The following is a 21,350-nucleotide window of genomic DNA, read 5'->3' on the forward strand; positions in this document are numbered from 1 at the left end:
TAGAACCTGAGGATGAAGAGTGCCAACTATCTCAAAAACAAACCCAATCAATTACCACATAGCTCCTAATTAATGACCACCACCTAGAATTGTTGGGCTACAGTCCATAGGGTTGCAAAGAATTGCTTAAACAAAAATTGAAAAAAAAATCCAATAGGAAAAAATATGAAATAAATTTTTATACAAAATATTTATGAAAACATAAAATATAAATGAAATATGGAGATATAAGATTGAGTTAAATGAAAGCATGAAGATGTAGTTAAACTTTTTCAGATTGTAAGGACCCTGTGAAAAATATCATCCAAGTTCTTCAACAAAATGTTCAAGGGGAACAAAAGTTATCAGGGAGAGCTCTATAGAATAAAATAAATTTCAGAGATATATTAATCAATTGCAACATTTAAAGTTTATGAGATCCTGATTAAAACAATTCTAAGCCATTAAAAAAATACATACTGAATAAAAACCACACATGCACATACTTATGAAACATTTAAGTCTGAACACTGAGTATTTGAAGATATTAAACTGAACCATAGGTCAAAAATATTGAGATATCTGAGATTTTCATGTCACATATCCTATTAGTGTTGAATTGTTTTAAAAATCTCATTTTTTTAGGAACCGTAATAATATGGTTACTCATTTTCTTAAATAGAATTCTTATTATAAATGCATATTATAAAATATTGCACATAAAATGACAATAATTGTTCACACTTTATGATGAGTTCATACACATTTGTTTTGCTATTCTGTATACTTTACAAATGTATAAACTTCCTCATAATTATAAGTTTAAAAAATTAATGAATATAATGTAAGTCCCTGGGAGCCTTTTTAATATTTTATAAACACACTTTGCTACTACTAACTACCATAGCATAATAATTGACTTGGATTAAAACAGAATCAGACTTCTGTATAAATTGATTATTAAAAATAATTTAATGCATTCACAAGCATATTTTATACACACATGCATACAAAAGTGGTGTAGACAAGAAAACACTTACTATTTAACTTTGATTTGCTCTAATAGATTAGGAATGATTCTAGAAAAATCATGTGTAAATGTGCAACATTCTAATAATTCAGTAATTCCTTTTTTAAACATATGCTTGTGTTCTGTGTATCATTTGACTCCTCTATGTCAACATATATCAAACTGTTACCTAGAATGCAATATTATTATTTATCATTAAAAATGATCTTTTCCTAATATTCATTGTTTTCCTCTACATACCTGATTCATGCCTTTTCATGTTGCCTTTGAAATCTTTTTGTATGTTTCTTAAACATTGATACTCTCCAGCACTGTAGTCTCAGATCCTTCTCTTTTTATACTCTGGTCTCCCTGGCCTGATATCTAATAATTTCCTGTATAGTTAATAATTACAAATAGGCTAATGGTTCTCAAATCCATATCACCAGCATAAATGTTGTTCTTGATTTTTAAACTCTTCTAAACAACATCTCTAACTGGGTTCTAATCAGTTATTGTTCTAAGAGTTAGAACAGCTGATTGATTCAGGACTGAGAAAGGAATATGACAGGGCTGTCTGTTGTCACCCTGTTTATTTAACTTATATGCTGAGCACATCATGAGAAGGGAGGACCAGATGAGTTACGAACTGGAATCAAGATAGGTAGGAGAAATATCAACAACCTCAGATATGTGGATGATTCCACTCTAATGGCAGAAAGCAAAGAGGAACTGAAGAGCCTCTCGATGAGGGTGAAGAGGAGGGTGAAAAAGCCAACTTAAAACTAAATATTAAAAAAATTAAGATTGTGACATCTGGCTCTATTCAGTTCAGTTCAGTTCAGTCGCTCAGTTGTGTCTGACTCTTTGTGACCCCATGAATTGCAGCACGCCAGGCCTCCCTGTCCATCACCAACTCCCAGAGTTCACTCAAACTCATGTCCATCAAGTCGGTGATTCTATCCAGCCAACTCATCCTCTGTTGTCCCCTTCTCCTCCTGCCCCCAATCCCTCCCAGCATCAGGGTCTTTTCCAATGAGTCAGCTCTTCACATGAGGTGGCCAAAGTACTGGAGTTTCAGCCTCAGCATCAGTCCTTCCAATGAACATCCAAGACTGGTCTCCTTTTGGATGAACTGGTTGGATCTTCTTGCAGACCAAGGGACTCTCAAGAGTCTTCTCCAACACCACAGTTCAAAAGCATCAATTCTTTGGTGCTCAGCTTTCTTCACAGTCCAACTGTCACATCCATACATGACCACTGGAAAAACCATAGCCTTGACTAGACGGACCTTTGTTGACAAAGTAATACCTCTGCTTTTGAATATGCTATCTAAGTTGGTCATAACTTTCCTTCCAAGGAGTAAGTGTCTTTTAATTTCAAGGCTGCAGTCAGCATCTGCAGTGATTTTGGAGTCCAAAAAAATAAAGTCTGACTCTATTACTTCATGACAAATAGAATGGGAAAAGGTGGAAGTAGTGATAGATTTCCTCTTCTTGGACTCTAAACTCACTGCAGATGGTGACTGCAGCCATGAAACCAGAAGATGATTGCTTCTTGAGAGGAAGGCTGTGACAAACCTAGACAGTGTATTGAAAAGCAAAGAAATTACTCTGCCTTTGTCAATAGAATTTAATCTATGGTCTTTTCAGTGGTCATATAAAGTTGTGAGAGCTAGACCAAAAAGAAGGCAGAGCACCAAAGAATTGATGCCTTTGAACTGTGGAGAAGACTCCTGAGAGTCTCTTGGACAGCAAGGAGATCAAGTTAGTCAATCTCAAAGGAAATCAACCCTGAATATTCATTGGAAGAACTGATGCTAAAGCTAAAAGTCTAGGAAATTAGGATTTTTTGGAACGCACTACAGGAAACGCTTGCGTATGTGCATGTGTTCATGCTGTGCTCAGTCACCCAGTCGTGTCTGAGTCTTTGCAGCCCTATGAACTAGAGCCCACCAGGCTTCTCTGTCCATGGGATTCTCCAAGAATACTGGAGTGGATTGCCCTTCCCTTCTCCAGAGGATCTTCCCCAACCTAGAGATTAGATCCTTGTCTCTTGCATCTCCTACGCTGGCTGAGAGATTCTTTAACATTGTCACCACCTGGGAAGTCCCTTGTGTGAAGTTTGAAAGTCACTCAGTCGTGTCTGACTCTTTGCGAGCCCATGGAACTGTACAGTCCATGGAATTCTCCAGGCCAGAATACTGGAGTGGGTAGCCTTTCACTTCTCCAGGGGATCTTCCCAACCCAGGGATCAAGCCCCGGTCTCCTGCATTGCAGGTGGATTCTTTACCAGCTGAGCCACAAGGAAAGCCCTCAACTGGATTTAAACCCTCTTTCTCCACAGAGGAGCTCATTAACCCCTATTGTTTCTGTTGTGTTCTAGTTGGTGGTGGCAGACTCAGGTAAAATCTTTGATATTTCAACCAGACTGGGGCTTGATTAGAAAGCAAGTGGGTTCTGCTGTTGTTTAACTAAAGATTCAAATGAATTCTGCTTCAGGCAATTTTAATAAGATATTTGTTTTATGAAGCAAAATAATGATCTCCTGCATTGTAGGCAGATTCTTTACCATCTGAGCCACCAGGAAAGCTCCAACTGACAAATATTTTTTATTTTTAATTGTCAAAAATAGACTCTTCATACAAGTAAAAATGTGGGGAAATAGGTGATCTGCCTTTATTAATTAACCTACAATATTATTTTTTTAATTTATCTTAGATACTTCATTAAATGAGGATTTTTTGATCTGCCTTTGTCATTACTTTTGTGTTTTTGTTTTTTTTTTTTGCTTTTTCATGGGAAGTTAGACTTATGAAATGTAATTTTATATGCTTTTCATTTATGGATAACAACCAATCTTTCCCTTTGGAAGGTTAGTAGAGGAGAAAACAGAAGCAACAAAGTAGGTTAAAAACAAGCATCATTTCACAGACTCGTAATGCCATCTTGTTTTTTGTTTTGACTTCTAATGAATTTTACTTTGTAGATATGGATAATTTGCAACATTAGAAGAGTGGTGTTAGAGAGATTAAATTTTTCTAAAATTAATTGCTTGTGCTTATAACTGTCACACCACTACTACTTTGTCATAAGAAAATTCCCAAGGTTTTCTTTATTTGTTACTTTTGCTTTTAGTGGCTCAGATAATAAAGAATTTGTCTGCAATGCAGGAGACCCAGGTTCAGTCCCTGGGTTGGGAAGATCCCTTGGAGAAGGAAATGGCAACCAACTTCAATATTCTTGCCTGGAGAATTCCATGGACAGAGGAGCCTAGTGGGCTACAGGCCATGTGGTCACAAAGAGTCAGACACGACTCAGTGACTAACACTTTCCTAACATTAGAGTAATGAACAGAAGCAAACAATCAAAACTACTGAGATCAATGAAGGTATATATCACATTTCATAAACGTATAAATGGTTTCAGTCAAATAGTTTCACATAAAAGCTAGGTCAAATAATTCAGTTGCATAAGAAAGGGGGAAATTTTTTAAATCTCATATGGAATATGCCATCTTATTCCTGTTAAAGAATGTACATCCATATCTGTGATGAGGTAAAAACTCTCTCAGCATTAAACCCCACAGTGAAAATATTAGTAAACTGGTACACCTAGAAAATTTATCATTAGTTTTTTTTTTTTTTTTTTTTTTTTTTTTTTCCATTAGAGTTCCCATGGAAACTTGACAAGAAGGTGATAAAAAGGAACAGGATAAAGAGTAAGAATAGAAAATGAACATTTATAGTATTTGATGTATGCTTTGGAAGGATGTGGTGACAGCTTTCAAATATGTTATGGTGACACCATCTTGGGTGACACTTTAAAGCTGAAGAAAATCAGAATCATCAGGTGGGTGCTATTTAACAAATAACACCTTATGTTTTCTAGTCTGAATAATTTGAAAATGTAAAACAAGACAGATGGTTAAATAAAAACAGAACAGTAGAGTTGAGTTTCCTGTCACTGACAAAGAAATATTTTCAGAGTAACACAATTTTTTTAAATGCAGATGAAATGATTTGAACTTTTTAATAATAAAGAATTGTTTACTTGTATCTTTCAGTTTTGTGCCACAATCTATTGTAATTAGAAAAGAAGGAAATGAATGTCATATCAATGAATTATGAATACTTTCAAAGCCCCTTTATTCTAATTTGACTTATTAACTAACTCTTAAACCTTATCACTTATTAACTTCAAGTTACAAATTTTGTTTGTGCCAAAATGGAACAGCATCAGTTCCTGTCTATAGCCATTTATCTCCAACTGACCCTTTTCATCAGTGAGATCATAAGCCTTATGCAGAACCAAAAACATCATAGTCTAAATAAAATAATGTAGGAAAAGAATTACAGTACTCTTGATAATTAAACTCCTTAAGTTTTGATTTAGAGATTCTGTGTTACATTAATTTTTAGGGTACTCAGAAAAAATGTTTGTAACATGCCAGCCATATGATAAAGTGAAGTCGCTCAGTTGTGTCCAACTCTTTGCGACACTGTGGACTGTAGCCCACCAGGCTCCTCTGTCCATGGGATTCTCCAGGCAAGAATACTGGAGTAGGTTGTCATTTCCTTCTCGAGGGGCTCTTCCCAACCCAGGGATCGAACCCGGGTCTTCTGCATTGCAGGCAAACGCTTTATCCTCTGAGCCACCAGGGAAGCCCAGCCATATGATAAGCACTGTATTATTTACTAGAAATGAGTATTGCTTCCAACTCCCACAAGGAACTTACAGCATACTGAGGGAGATGCAGATGTTGTTTTGTTCTGTCACTATATCCTGTTCAACTCTGCAACCCTATGGACTTCAGCATGCCAGGTTCCCCTTCACTATCTCACAGAGTTTGCTTAAATTCATATCCATCAAGTCAATAATGTCATTCAACCATCTCATCCTCTGTCACTACCTTCTCCTACTATCCTCAATATTTCCCAGTATCAGGGTTTCTTCCAATGGGTTGGCACTTTCCACCAAGTGGCCAAAGTATTGGAGCTTCTGCTTCAGCATCAGTCCTTCCAATAAATATTCAGGGATTATTTCCTTTAAGACTGATTGCTTTAATCTCCCTGTTATCCTAGGAAGTCTCAAGAGTCTCGTTGTTTTTGCTGTTCAGTTGCTCAGTGGTGTCCAACTCCTTGCAACCCCATGTACTGCAGTATGCCAGGTCTCTCTGTCCTTCACTATTTTCCATAGTTTGCTCAAACTTATGCCCATTGCATCACTGATGCCATTCAACTATCTCATCCTCTATCATCCCTTTCTCCTCCTACCTTCAATCTTTTCCATCATCAGCGTCCTTTCCAGTGAACTGGCTCTTCACATGAAGTGGCCCGAATATTGGAGCTTCAGCTTCAGCATCAGTCCTTCAAATGAATATTCAGGGTTGATTTCCTTTAAGATTGATGGATTGATTTCCTTGCAGTCCAAGGAACTCTCAAGAGTCTTCTCCAGTACCACAGTTCCAAGGAGTCAGTTCTTTGGCACTCACCCTTCTTATTGTCCCACTCTCACATCCAGTCATGACTACTGGAAAAACTATAGCTTCTAAGGTCCGTCTAGTCAAGGCTATGGTTTTTCCAATAGTCATGTATGGATGCGAGTGTCGGACTGTGAAGAAGGCTGAGTGCCGAAGAATTGATGCTTTTGAACTGTGGTGTTGGAGGAGACTCTTGAGAGTCCCTTGGACTGCAAGGAGATCCAACCAGTCCATTCTGAAGGAGATCAGCCCTGGGATTTCTTTGGAAGGAATGATGCTAAAGCTGAAACTCCAGTACTTTGGCCACCTCATGCAAAGAGTTGACTCATTGGAAAAGACTCTGATGCTGGGAGGGATTGGGGGCAGGAGGAGAAGGGGTCGACAGAGGATGAGATGGCTGGATGGCATCACGGACTCAATGGACGTGAGTTTGAGTGAACTCCGGGAGATGGTGATGGACAGGGAGGCCTGGCATGCTGCAAGTCATGGGGTCGCAAAGAGTCAGACATGACTGAATGACTGAACTGAACTGAACTGAGAACAATGACATTTGTCAACAAAGTGATGTCTATGCTTTTTAATACACTGCCTAGATTTGTTATTGCTTTTCTTCCAAGGAGCAAGTGTCTTTTAATTTCATGACTGTAGTCACCATCCACAGTGATTTTGAAGCCCAAGAAAATAAAGACTGTCACTGTTTCCATTGTTTCCCCATCTATTTGCTATGAAGCAATGGGGCCAGATGCCAAGATCTTAGCTTTTTGAATGTTGTTATAAACCAGATTTTTCATTCTACTCTTTCACTTTCATCAAGAGACTCTTTAGTTCCTGTTGAATTTCTGCCATAAAGGTGATGTCATCTGCATATCTGAGGTTATTGATATTTATCCAGGCAATCTTGATTCTAGCTTGTGCTTCATCTAGCCCTGCATTCTGCATGATGTAATCTGCATATAATTTTTATAAGCAGGGTGACAATATACAGTCTTGATGTACTCCTTTCCCAAATTGGAACCAGTCCATTGTTCCATGTCTGGTACTAACTGTTGCTTCTTGGCATGCACACAGGTTTCTAAGGAGACAAGTAAGGTGGTCTGGTATTCCTATCTCCTTAAGAATTTTCCTATCTCTTTAAGAGACAGAGGCTCTGGCAGCATCAGTCCTGGAAGGTGCAGTGTGTACCATAAGGCTTTGTGAAGGATATCGTCATTAGCTCCACTATAGAGTCTCTGGACAGGCGATTCACAAACTGGAGAACAATATACCAAAGAAATTCTCAGACTGCTGCAAAAGTTCTAGGCCCCAAAACCTACTTCCCAACCTGAGGATCCAGCAAAGAGACTGAGAATCCCCAGGGTATCTGACTTTGAAGGTCAGCAGAATCTGATTACAGAACTTCCACAGGACTGGGTAAACAGAGACTCTTGGAGGCACAAACAAACCCTTGTGTGCAACAGGACCCAGTAAAAAGGAGCAGTGACCCCACAAAATATTGAGCCAGACTTGCCTGTGTGTGCTTGAGAGCTGCTGGTGGAGGTGTGGGTCCACAGTGGCCTGCCACATGGTCAAGGGCATTGGCTACAATAGTCCTGAGACACCCAGAATCCTCGCATAAGTCCTTTGAAAGAGTTGTCAATTAGTGCCATTACCACACTGCCCCACCCATCAGCCAAAAATTGGATTAATGTGAGACAGCAAAAGAGACACAGATGTATAAAACAGTCTTTTGGACTCTGTGGGAAAGAGGGAGGGTGGGATGATTTGAGAGAATGGCATTGAAACATGTGTAATATCATATAAGAAACGAGTCGCCAGTCCAGGTTCAATGCAGGATACAGGATGCTTGGGGCTGGTGCACTGGGATGACCCAGAGGGATAGTACGGGGAGGGAGGTTGGGGGGATGGTTTCAGGATGGGGAACATGTGTACACCTATGGCAGATTCATGTTGATGTATGGAAAAACCAAAACAATATTGTAAAGTAAATAATAATAATAATACTTCTGTTAAAAAAAAAAAAAAAAAAAAAAAGACACACTCAGCATGGCCTTGCCTACCAAAACTAGATCCATAGCCCATCCCTACCATCAGGAAGCCTATACAAGCCTCTTATTCTCATCCATCAGAGGGCAGACAGAATGAAAACCACAATCACAGAAAACTAAACAAATTGATCAAGCCTCTAACTCATTGAAACTATGAACCATGCCATGTAGGGCCAAGATAGATGGGTCATGGTGAAGAGTTCTGATAAAACGTGTTCCACTGGCGGAGGAAATGGCAAAGCCACGTCAGCATTCTTGCCTTGAGAACTCCATGAACAGTACAAAAAGGCAAAAAGATATGACACTAAAAGATGAACACCCTGAGGTTGGTAGATGTCCAATCTGTTACTAGAGAAGAGCAGAGAAATAAGCTCCAGAAGGAATGAAGAGGCTGAGCCAAAACAGAAACAATGCCCATCTGAGGATGTGTCTGGTGGTGAAAGTAGAGTCCTATGCTGTAAAGAGTCTGAAATGCAGTACATGAGTTCAGTCTCAAAAATGACAGAATGATCTCTGTTTCCAAGGCAAACCATTCAGTATCGTAGTAATCCAAGTCTATGTCCCAACCATCAATGCTAAAGAAGCTGAAGTTGAATGGTTCTATGAAAACATACAAGACCTTCTAGAACTAACATCAAAAAAAGATATTCTTTTCATCATAGTGATTGGAATGCAAAAGTGGGAAGTCAAGAGACACATAAGTAACAGGAAAGTTTGGCCTTGGAGTACAAAAAGAAGCAGCGCAAAGGTTAACAGAGTTTTGCCAAAATAATGCCCTGGTGATAGCAAACACTCTCTTCCAACAACACAAGAGACAACTCTACACATGGATATCACCAGATAGTCAATATCAATATAAGATTGACTATATTTTTTGTAGCTGAAGATGAAGAAGTTCTATACAGTTAGCAAAAAAAAAAATATCAGGAGCTGACTATGGCTCAGATCATGAACTTCTTATTGCCAAATTCAGACTTAAATAAAAAAACATAGGGAAAACCACTAGGCATTCAGGTATGACCTAAATCAAATCCCTTATGATTATACAGTAGAAGGGAGAAATAGATTCAAGAGATTAGATCTGATAGACAGTGTCTGAAGAACTATGGACAGAGGTTTGCAGCACTGTACAGGAGGGAGTGTTCAAAAACATCTCTAAGAAAAAGAAATGCAAAAACACAAAATGGTTGCCTGAGGATGCCTTACAAAGAGCTGAGAAAAGAAGAGAAGTGAAAGGAAAAGGAGAAAAGGAAAAATACACCTATTTGAATGTGGAGTTCCAAAGAATAGCAAGGAGAGATAAGAAAGGCTTCCTAAGTGAACAATGCAAAAAAAAAAAAAAAAAATTAAAGGAAAGCAATAGAATGAGAAACACTAGAGTGCTCTTCAAGAAAATTAGAGATACTGAGGGGACATCTCATGAAAAGACGGGCACAATAAAGGACAGAAATAGTATGGACCTAATGGAAGCAGAAGATATTAAGAAGAGGTGGCAAGAACACACAGAACTATACCAGAAAAGATCTCAATGACCTGGATAATGATGATGGTATGAACATTCACCTAGAGCAGGACATCCTGGAGTATGAGATCAAGGGGGCCATAGGAAGTATCATTACAAACAAAGCTAGCGGAGGTGATGGAATTCCAGTTGAGCTCTTTCAAATCCTCAAAGATGATGCTGTGAAAGTGCTGCACTCAATATGCCAGCAGTTTAGAAAACTTGGCAGTGGCCACAGAACTGGAAAAGGTCAGTTCTCATTCCAATCCCAAAGAAGGGCAATGCCAAAGAATGCTCAAACTACTGAACAATTTCACTCATTTCACATGTTATCAAATTAATGCTGAAAATCTTTCAAGCTAGGCTTCAACAGTATATGAAGTGAAAACTTCCAGATGTACCAGGTAGATTTAGAAAAGGCAGAGGTATGAGAGATGAAATTGCCAATATCCATTGAATCATAGAAAAAGCTAGAGAATTCCAGAAAGACATCTACTTCTGCTCCATTGACTATATTAAAGCCTTTGCCTGTGTGGTGGTGGTGGTTTAGTTGCTAAGTCATATCTTACTCTTGTGACCCCATAGACTGTAGCCCACCAGGCTCCTCTGTGGGATTTTCCAGGCAAGAATATGGGAGAGGATTGCCATTTCCTTCTCCAGGGATCTTCCCCACCCAGGAATCGAACTCAGGTCTTCTGCATTGCAGGCAGATTCTTTACCAACTGAGCAACGAGGATTACAGCAAATTGTGGAAAATTTTTAAAGAGATGGGAATACCAGAAACCTTAGCTCCCACCTCTGAAACCTGTCTTCAGGTCAAGAAGCAACTGTTAGAACCAGACATGGAAAAATGGACTGGTTCAAAATTGGGATAGGAGCACATCAAGGCTGTAGTTGCTTTCCTGATTATTTAACTTATATGAAGAGTACATCATGTGAAATGCCAGGCTGGATGAAGCACAAGCTGGAATCAAGTTTGCCAGGAGAAATACCAATAACAGCAGGTATGCAATGACACTACCCTTATGGCAGAGTGAAGAGGAACTAAAGGGCCTCTTGATGAAGGTGAAAGAGGAGAGTGAGAAAGCTGGCTTAAAACTGAACATTCAAAAAACTAAATCATGGCATCTTGTCCCATTACTTCACAGCAAAGAGATGGGGAAACAATGGAAACAGTGACAGACTTTATTGTGGGGGGCTCTAAAATCACTCTGAACTCTCGACTGTCGCCATGAAATTAAAAGATGCTTGCTCCTTGGAAGAAAAGCAATGACAACCTAGACAGTGTATTAAAAAGCAGAGAAATTACTTTGCTTTCAAATGTCTGTATTGTCAAAGCTATGTTTTTTTTCCAGTAGTCATATATGGATGTGAGAACTGGATGATAAAAAGGCTGAGAGCCAAAGAATAGATTCCTTGGAACTGTGGTACTGGAGGATTCTTGAGAGCCCCTTGGACAGCAAGGATATCAAACCAGTCAGATTTAAAGGAAATCAACACTAAATATCCATTGGAAGGACTGATACTGAAGCTGAAGCTCCAGTACTTTGGCCTGACCACCTGATGTGAAGAGCTTACTCAGTGGCAAAGATCCTTATGCTGGGAAAGACTGAAGGCAGGAGGAGGAGTGTGTGACAGAGGATAAGATGGTTGGATGACATCACTGACTCAATGGACATGAGTTTGAACAAATAATGAGTTTGGGAAATAATGAAGGACAGGGAAGCTTGGCATGCTACAGTCCATGGGTTCAGAAGAGTTGGACACAACTGAGCATCTGAACAACAACAACAAGAATTTTCCACAGTTTGTTGTGATCCACACAATCAATGACTTTGTCATAGTCAATGAAGCCTAAGTAGATGTTTTCCTGGAACTCTTGCTTTTTCGATGATCCGACTGATGCTGGCAATTTGATCTCTATTTCCTCTGCCTTTTCTAAATCCATCTTGAGCATTTGAAAGTTCTCAGTTCACGTACTGTTGAAGCTTAGCTTGAAGAATTTTGAGCATTACCTTGCTAGCATGTGAAATTAACACAATTATACTCTAGTTTGAACATTCTCTGGCATTTCCCTTCTTTGGCATTGGAACAAATACTGACCATTTCCAGTCGTGTGACCACTGCTGAGTTTTCCAAGTTTGCTGGCCCATTGAATGCAGTGCTATAATATCATGTCTTTTAGGATTTGAAATATCTCAGGTGGAATTACATCACATCCACTGAGTCTGTTCATAGTAATATTTCCTAAGACTCACTTGACTTCACATTCCAGGATGTATGGCTCTAGGTTAGTGACCACACCATCCTAGTTATCTCGGTCAATAAGGTTTTATTGTATAGTTTTTCTGTGTATTCTTGCCACCTCTTCTTAGTCTCTTCTACTTCTGTTAGGTCCTTTCTGTTTCTTTCCTTTCTTGTGCCCACTTTTTCATGAAATGTTCCCTTGGTAGCTCCAATTTTCTTGAATAGATCTGTAGTCTTTCCCATTCTATTGTTTTCCTCTTTTTTATGTTGTTCATTTAAGAAGGCTGTCTTATCTCTCCTTGCTATTCTTTGGAACTCTGCATTCAGTTAAGTATATCTTTAGATTTCACCTTTGCCTTTCATTTCTCTTCTTTTCTCAGCTATTTGTCAGACAACCGATTTGCTTTCTTACCTTTCTTTTTCTTTGGATGGTTTTTGCCACCACCTCCTGTATAATATTAGAAACCACATTCATGATTCTTTTGGCACTCTGTATACAAGATCTGATCCCTTGAATCTATTCATCAAATCCACTGTATACCCACTGGGGATTTGATTTAAATAATACCTGAATAGCCTTTTTTTTTTTTTTAATTTTTACTTTACAATTCTGTATTGGTTTTGGCATAGATTGACATGAATCCACCACAGGTGTACATGCGTTCCCAAACATGAGCCCCCCTTCCACCCCCCTCCCCACAACATCTCTCTGGGTCATCCCCGCGCGTCAGCCCCAAGCGTGTCATATCCTGCATCAGACATAGACTGGCATTTCGATTCTTACATGATATTATACATGTTTCAATGCCATTCTCCCAAATCATCACACCCTCTCCCTCTCCCTCTGAGTCCAAAAGTCCGCTATACACATCTGTGTCTTTTTTGCTGTCCTGCACACAGGGTCATCATTGCCATCTTCCTAAATTCCATATATATGTGTTAGTATACTGTATTGGTGTTTTTCTTTCTGGCTCACTTCACTCTGTATAATCGGCTCCAGTTTCATCCATCTCATCAGAACTGATTCAAATGTATTCTTTTTAATGGCTGAGTAATACTCCATTGTGTATATGTACCACAGCTTTCTTATCCATTCATCTACTGATGGACATCTAGGTTGTTTCCATGTCCTGGCTACTGAATAGCCTTTTTTCATGGGGATGGTCTTGATCCCTGTCTCCCGTACAAGGATCAATGCAAAAAGTACTCAAAGCAAAAAAGCAAAATGGCTATCTGAGGAGGCCTTACAAATAGCTGAGAAAAGAACAGAAGTTAAAAGCAAAAGGAAAAAGGAAACATACACCCATTTGAATGCAGACTTCCAAAGAATAGCAAGGAGAGATAAGAAAGCCTTCCTCAGTGATCAGTGTAAAGAAATAGAGGAAAACAATAGAATAGGAAAGACTAGAGATCTCTTCAAGAAAATTAGAGATACCAAGGGAACATTTCATGCAAAGATGGGCTCAATAAAGGACAGAAATGGAATGAACCTAAAAGAAGCAGAAAATATTAAGAAGAGGGAGCAAGAATACATAGAAGAACTATATAAAAAACATCTTCATGAACCAGATAATCACGATGGCATGATCACTCACCTAGAGCCAGACATCCTAGAAAGTGAAATCAAGTGAGCCTTAGAAAGCATCACTATGAACAAAGCTAGTGGAGGTGATGGAATTTCAGATGAGCTATTTCAAATTCTAAAAGATGATGTTGTAAAAGTGCTGCACTCAATATGCCAGCAAATTTGGAAAACTCAGCAGTGGCCACAGGACTGGAAAAGATCAGTCTTCATTCCAATCCCAAAGAAAGGCAATGCCAAAAAATGCTCAAACTACTGCACAATTGCACTCATGTCACATGCTAGTAAAGTAATGCCCAAAATTCTCCAAGCCGTGCTTCAACAATACGTGAACTTCCAGATGTTCAAGCTGGTTTTAGAAAAGGCAGAGGAACCAGAGATCAAATTGCCAACATCTGCTGGATCATGGAAAAAGCAAGAGAGTTCCAGAAAAACATATATTTCTGCTTTATTGACTATGCCAAAGCCTTTGACTGTGTGGATCACAAGAAACTGTGCAAAATTCTGAAAGAGATGGGAATACCAGACCACCTGAACTTCTATTGAGAAACCTATATGCAGGTTAGGAAGCAACAGTTAAAACTGGACATGCAACAACAGACTGGTTCCAAATAGGAAAAGGAGTACATCAAGGCTGCATATTGTCACCCTGTTTATTTAACTTATATGCAGAGTACATCATGAGAAACGCTGGGCTGGAAGAAGCACAAGCTGAAATCAAGATTGTCAAGAGAAATATCAATAACCTCAGATATGCAGATGACACCCCCTAATGGCAGAAAGTGAAGAGGAACTCAAAAGCTTCTTGATGAAAGTGAAAGAGGAGAGTGAAAATGTTGGCTTAAAGCTCAACATTCAGAAAACGAAGATCATGGCATCTGGTCCCATCACTTCATGGGAAATAGATGGGGAAACAGTGGAAACAGTGTCAGACTTTTTCAGGGCTCCAAAAACACTACAGATGGTGACTGAAGCCATGAAATTAAAAGACTCTTACTCCTTGGAAGGAAAGTTATGACCAACCTAGATAGCATATTCAAAAGCAGAGATGTTACTTTGTCGACTAAGGTCCATCTAGTCAAGGCTATGGTTTTTCCAGTGGTCATGTATGGATGTGAGAGTTGGACTGTGAAGAAAGCTGAGCGCCGAAGAATTGATGCTTTTGAAGTGTGGTGTTGGAGAAGACTCTGAGAGTCCCTTGGACTGCAAGGAGATCCAACCAGTCCATTCTGAAGGAGATCAACCGTGGGATTTCTTTGGAAGGAATGATGCTGAAGCTGAAACTCCAATACTTTGGCCACCTCATGCGAAGAGTTGACTCATTGGAAAAGACTCTGATTCTGGAGGGATTGGGGGTAGGAGGAGAAAGGGACGACAGAGGATGAGATGGCTGGATGGCATCGCCGACTCGATGGACACGAGTTTGAGTGAACTCCGGGAGTTGGTGATGGACAGGGAGGCCTGGCGGGCTGCAATTCATGGGGTTGCAAAGAGTTGGACACAACTGAGCGACTGAAATGAACTGAACTGAACTGAACTGAGCTGAATGTTACCAAGCAAGGGCTCATATGGCCATGGCAGAAAAAAATAAACTCTTGAAACTGATCAGAAACCTGGGGTACCCTTCTGGGTACAAATTATTTCCCTGTTCTCTATTGGACATAGGCTTCATTCAGCCCTCTGAGCTTCTCTGATGTGGCTCAATGGTAAAGAATCTGCCTGCAATGCAGGAGACACAGGTTCAATACCTGGATGAGGATCTCCTGGAGAAGTGAACAGTAACCCACTCCAGAATTCTTGCCTGGAGAATTCCATGGATAGAGGAGCCTGGTAGGCTGCTGTCCATGGGATCACAAAGAGTCTGACCCAACTGAGCAACTAACACTAACTAAGTAAACCCCCTTGAACTTCCCTGCATTTCAAAGGGAAAATTCAAGCAATTGTTTATCATGGAAGAAAGAGAATGCAGAAACAAAGGAGGAGTGGTCAAGAAACAATAGTGCATTGGTTTTGCCATATATTGGCATGACCAATACAGAATTGTAAAGTAATAAAAAAAAATATGGTTAATTAATATAACTAAAAAATAAATAAATAAATAAATGAAATAAAATAAAGAAACAATAGTGCAGCAATGAATATATATATATATATATATAATATTTGTAGCAATATTTTTTAGTTCTTGTGTAGGAACTAAAGCCCCCACCCAGGTGAAGGAATGTCATGTCAGGCTGAACTCAAGATTTCTGGAATACCACCCTGTTACCTCACCACCACCCACTCAGAAGAAAATCTGCACAAACTGGGAGATAACAAAGATTCTGACATGACCTCCCCACCAATGATTTTCACTTCAAAGATTTGCATAGTTGAGCAGAATCTTCAGAGTTGGTTTTCAAACATTAGTCCACCTTCTCCCCAGGTTGCCCACCTCCTGAGTTAAGCAACTTTTCCTTTCCAACCAACACTCATCTTGCCAGTATTGGCTTTCAAGTGGTAAGCAGCTGAATCTGAGCTTGGTATCACTCTGATACTGGGTTATTACAGCAAATTAAGGGTATCCTTGCAATGCTGGAAGCCAGCGTGAGGAATCCCGCCCATGACAAGGTCATGAGGAAGGAAGCTGACATATGCAAGGATGTGATCAGACTTCAGGGTTCCCCCTGGAATTTCCTGAGCATGTATCCCAACAAAAAAAACAAAAATCTGCCAGCTTTTGTACTCTGCTTTTCCACTCTTCTGATATTCTCTGGAAAAAAGTCAACTCAGGGCTTTAGTCTTCTGCATTTGAAAGGGATGTTTCAGTTAAACCCCCTCTGATAACTCTCTAGCTTGCCTACCAGGTTCCCTGGACCTCTTACAGCTTGTGAATTGCTTACAGCCCCCCAACTGCGAGAGGCACAAAGCTTAAAAGCATCTTACAGATACAGAGCCTTTTTTAAAAAGTTAAAAATTATATTGGTAGAGGGTTTTCACTGTTGACTCAATGACTGCTGCCAGGCCTCCATATTCTTTATCTTTCAGGCACCTGGGAGGATGTTAATCAATGTAAATGGGATATGGAAAAAGATATATAGGAGTTTTGATGTTAGCAACACTAGACTTTTGAGTTAATTACTTCTTTTGTTATATATCACTGCACTCCTCTTGTGTCCTTGCTATGTAAGAATGTAACTTTATTCAGTGCTTTCTGAGAGTGGCACCAGACTTTGGGAATATCAACACAAACAAGTCTTCTGGTTGACAAACCCTTATCAGAAAAAAGTCTGTAAAATATTAATTGGCCCTTTTTGGCCAGAAGATGATGTAAATCACCTGACTTGTGTATACAATTAGGTATGCAGAGAGAAAAGCCTGGTTTTGACGAGAGTCTGGACTGCTAACGCTGCATAACTTTGTGTTACCCATTGATCTCTATGTTTTATCAAAAGTATAAAAGGCCTTCTGAACAATAGAGGACGGAGCCAGTCACTGGACTGGTTTCTCCCGTGTCTCCTCTTTACTCTAATTTCAGGCTGAATTCCCATCTGGAGCAGGAAGGCTCACCATGTCTACTTATTTGTCCCAGCTTTTAAGATCCACGCAAGGGGGAGCCCAAGGTGGGGCACCCCCTGATATTCAAGTGGGCGCCAGTGGCCCAACGTAGATGGTGCAAGCTCCTTGTCTGGAACTTTATTGGCCTTCCCTGTAAGCCAAGTTATTCAGCCTTCTTTCTCCACTTAATTTTCCTACTACACTATTTCTTCCTAATCTAATCTTATATTTCTTATATTAATAAATAAATAAGTTTTCCTACCAACACCATCCCCGCTTTGAATTCCCTGGATCCACGGGGGCTGGAACCCGGCATTGCAAGGCACAAACTAGGAGAATGGAAAACTCATGTTCAAAATACCAACTTCCTGGTGGCTTTCAGGCAATGGTTTTCAGGGACAGTGTTAGGAGAGAGGATCATAGGATGCTTGGCCTTCTTCTGACTGGTTGGTGGTAACAGGATGATGTTTCAGGAATCTCAACTTCCTGGTTCCAACCAGTCTGAGGTCTGTGTTTTGTGGTCAGCATGCAACCACCATCTTCCAGTGAGGGCAGGGGTGGTATCATAATTTCTCTAGAACAACTCAGAGATATGCATTGGATTGTTATTTACATCCCTTCCAGAGGAACTAGGAGTTCTATGACTCTATTTCCTAATCATTAACTGCCTGTGCCTGCTCTATGGAACTCTGGGAAGCCCTAAGAGACTAAAGGTTTTTTCTTTTTTTTTCCCTACAAACAAGAAACACGGGACACAGAGAGGTTTTTGTACCCAGGAAAGCCCATGGGGTCCTGCTTGGTTTAAATCCTCTCTTTTCTTTGATACTTTTCAATTCTAAAGGCAATAGGGGTGGTTCAAGAAAAGGAATAAAGTTCTGAGTAGAGAGGTTAATCACAAACACAGTAAGAGAACTCAGTTTTAGGGGCACTCAATTTCACTCACACATCATATAGGAGTTTATAGCTCTCAGGCTTTTTAATCTATTGAGGAGGTTGTTCAATAGACTGTTTATGTAATACGATAAGTGCAAACAAAGAGGATTGAGCAGGATGAAAAAAGAACCAAAAAAGGAGGCACTCCCAACTCTGCCCAGGGCTTAAAGAAGGTTCCTAGCTTATGATACTGGATTCATGATCTCCAAAGAAGATTTAGCCTCAGGACCAGGAACCACACTTGATCACTCAAGAGCTTTTGCATAGCAGAGTTTTATTAAAGTGAAAAAGGACAGAGAATGCTTCTGATATAGACATGAGAAGGGAGATGGAGAGTGTCTCCCTAGTCTTATCAAGGCCTTATATACTTTTACCAGACCCACTCCTACAACATACATCTTAAATAAACAAGATTGGAACTAAAAATAGAAAGATCTTACCAGACCTGCTCCCACAGCATCTTAAGATAACAAGGTTAGTCAGAAGGTTCCTGTGAAGAAAGAGAAACATGTATTCTGTCCTTGAGCAAGATATATTGCTATTATATAATCCTTAGTACAGAGTTTAAGATGAGTTGTTTTGTTGTGTAATCATTAGCTCTGGGCTTAAAGAAAATAATCTCTTACTGACTAAGACTAAGGAATGTAGAAAAAAAAAAAAAAAGTTTGTCCTTTTCTCCTCCTTGAGGGCCCTGGACCCCTTTCTCCTTGAAGGCCCCAGACTCCTTATTAACCTACCTAAGAATTAGTTCTCTCACTAGAACAGAGATTCTCTTAGCTGGGTTTTGACATAAGTGCTGGGGATGTTTATGATAAAATTTGCTCACTTTGAGTTTTCCTAGTTTTGATCCAATGAACCTTCTCTCCCTCTTTCTCTTTCTTAAACCTACTTTTCTAGCAATGCTCCCTGGGAACATGGCTGCCTAGAGTGATGATTCAATCAATTTTGTTTATGTAATGAAGTCAAATAGTCAAAAAATAGTCATTAAGAGGAGTTCAGAACAATTCCACATGCCATTGTCGCAGGCCCCAAACTCCATGAGGATAGAAGTACCTTTGTTTGTTCACCTTATTTATCTCTTCATAAAGAGATAAATAAAGGTTCACTGACTGTGGGTTCACTGACTGTTGTTCAGTCACCAAGTCATGTGTGACTTTTTGCAAGGCTCCCCTGCCCTTCACCATTCTCCAGAGTTTGCCCAACTGTATGGCCATTGAATTACTAATGCCACCAATTCCCTTGTAGTGAACCAAAAGTCTAGTGAGTAACTAGGTATTCTTAGTTCTGTGAGCAATTCTAGGAAATTTACCAAACTCCAAGAGCATGTTGTGGGATTCTCCAGTCTATAGTCAGTGAGTCAGAAGCACAGGATAACAATGTGGGTTTGTGATTGGCACCTGAAATTAAGGCAGTCTTATGAAACTGAGCCCTTAACTTGTAGAACTGAAACAGGAGGGAGGGTGCAGGGCACAACTGTTGAAAGAATGACATAACCCAAGAACACAACATCTGCCTGCAATGCAGGAGACCCGGGTTGAATCCCTGAGTTGGAAAGATCCCCTACAGAAGGAAATGACAACCCACTCCACTATTCTTGCTTAGAGAATTCCATGGACAGAGAAGCTTGGGGGGCATGGGGTCGCAAAGAGTTGGACACAACTGCATGACTAACACACTTAAGGACACAACATAAACCAGTTAGAATAAAATGGGTCCAAGATGCAGACAAGTCAACCTCTGACCAAACATGGATCCTCAATCAGCATGCTAAATGACATACCCAGAGACATAATGACAGTTCCAAGGCACCATCAAAAGACCAAAAGGTGGACAAGTGGCCTAATTCCTGGAAATCTCCACCCCTTCCCCAAAATAACCTTCCCCCTTATTAGCCTATGAAATTACCAAATCCATAAAAACTAACTTCACCACATTTTGAGGCCACCACACTCAACACACACACACACTCTGTGGAGTATGTTTCTCTCTGAATAAATCTACTTCTTATCTATCACTTTGTCTCTCACTGAATTCTTTCTTCAATGAGACATCAAGAAACAGAACTTCGTTAGGTCTGTGATCTCAGTTGCAAGACTGTGGGCTTTTCTGAGGTAAATGGTTTCAGAATCTGGTGGTATTTCCAGATGGAGAGTATTAGAATCAAGTTGAATCATAGGATAGTTGCCTGTCCATGTTGCTTGGTTGTGTGAGGATACCCTCCCCCATATTTAAAGCAGTAATCAAACAATAAAGCCCAATCAACATATGTTAGTTGGACATAGTGAAAAAATATTATACTAATGGATACAGATGAGCAACTAGCAACTACAATAGATAATTATTGTAATAATTATGATATTGCAATAATTATGATAGTGGAAGTACAGTATTATCATATTTAGAAAGACTTAATAACATAAATTGAAGTCATATCTAGCCTTAGGATTTGAAAAAAAAAAAAAAAACCTTGAGTTAGACAAAGATTGTTGTGAGAGTCAGGAAAAATGATGTTCTAAATCAAGAGAAAAGGATATGCCAAGGTCAGCACTGAAAGAGCATACAATGTTAGGACAACTACAGAAGTTTGGTGAACATGGAGTTGTAGAAGTCAAGAGGTGGCTCTGAAGGAGAGGCGTGGAAGAGTTAAATAGGTTAAAATATCCTCAAAGACATGTAAGCCATGTTAAGAAATTGAAATCCATATTGCAATAATGTGGAATCACTCAAGTGTCAAAAGTTATGGAATGTTACACACTAAGGACACAACATAAACCAGTTAGAATAAAATGGGTCTTATTTAAATCATATTTAAATCTTACAACCATAACCCTGGCTGTAGTGTGAAGAATTGCTTGGTGCAAAGATTAATTTGGCCAGGAATCCAATTGACATTTCCTTAATGGCCTGAACTCTGGGAAAGTTGTTGCAATGGATAAAAAACATTGATTTATACTTCTCAGAAACTTTAGGTTTATCATTACATGAATTTATACATTTGAGGAAAATATATGTTTCAGAAACAGTAAAAGTTCTTGG

This window comes from Oryx dammah, unplaced genomic scaffold (assembly GCF_014754425.2).
Source record: "Oryx dammah isolate SB20612 unplaced genomic scaffold, SCBI_Odam_1.1 HiC_scaffold_2, whole genome shotgun sequence".
NCBI lineage: Eukaryota > Metazoa > Chordata > Mammalia > Artiodactyla > Bovidae > Oryx > Oryx dammah.